This window comes from Marmota flaviventris, chromosome 3 (assembly GCF_047511675.1).
Source record: "Marmota flaviventris isolate mMarFla1 chromosome 3, mMarFla1.hap1, whole genome shotgun sequence".
NCBI lineage: Eukaryota > Metazoa > Chordata > Mammalia > Rodentia > Sciuridae > Marmota > Marmota flaviventris.
In genome coordinates, this window is record NC_092500.1 from 8,252,311 (window position 1) to 8,253,149 (window position 839).

General features: G+C 43.4%; 1 non-coding gene across 1 annotated transcript; it reads left to right on the top strand.

Moving 5' to 3' along the window:
- Positions 1 to 262: 262 nt before the first annotated feature.
- LOC114088938 (small nucleolar RNA U13) lies at positions 263 to 368 on the top strand. Its single transcript, XR_003582096.1, has one exon. It is a non-coding gene; the product is annotated as a small nucleolar RNA U13 (small nucleolar RNA).
- The last annotated feature ends 471 nt before the right edge of the window (positions 369 to 839 follow it).

The following is an 839-nucleotide window of genomic DNA, read 5'->3' on the forward strand; positions in this document are numbered from 1 at the left end:
CTTTGCATTTAAACAAATCTTTTGTATATTTTTGTTCAGTTTTTTTTAAAGCTGTATTTAGTTAGAGAGCATGTCGGTGTAATTTTCCTAGTCCACCATGACCAGAAATATTATATTAATTATTTATTATCTCTCCCCAATCTTCATCTTGCCCCAAATAAAATGTAAGCTCTTAGGGTTTTTCATCTTTGTTCATTGAGGAAGCCCAAGTACCTAGAGCAGTGTTTGGCATATAATATGTGTTCAATAAAAACTTGTTGAAACCCTCTTAGGGTTCGTAAGCATGATGACCGAGGTTTTGTGCTATTGTGTGAGATTGCTCCTCCTTCAAATCTTCTTATGACATTAGCACATTACCTGGTCTTACATGAGAAGGAAAAAAAGGTCGCTGAATGAACAAAGAAAGGAAGAGAATAAAACCTATACAGCAGGGTGACTGGCTGGCAGAAGCTGGTCCTCAAGCTACAGAGCGCTAATCAGCCAGAGTTAAGCCAGGTCGGTAGCTGGGAGGACTGACAGGGTTGCAGAAGGTCTGGGCTCCAAATATGGCACTACTGCTTATCACATGTGTGACCTCAGGTAAATGAACTATCCTGTGCCTCGGTTCCCACCAGCTCAAGTGAGGACTAATGAGTTGACATGTCGATGGGATAGAGGAGTCACAGTGGCCAGCATGTAGCCCAAGCAGTGCCATCATTTGCTGTCACGAGGATGACGAATAGCAGGGTCACAGCAGCTTTGGCCCCTGGATGCTCTTATTTCTCTTCCTTGTGCCTTCTCTGTTCCAGAGAGGTGTGATCGGGAGACTGCATTCACACATCTATTCAGTGTGCACCAGG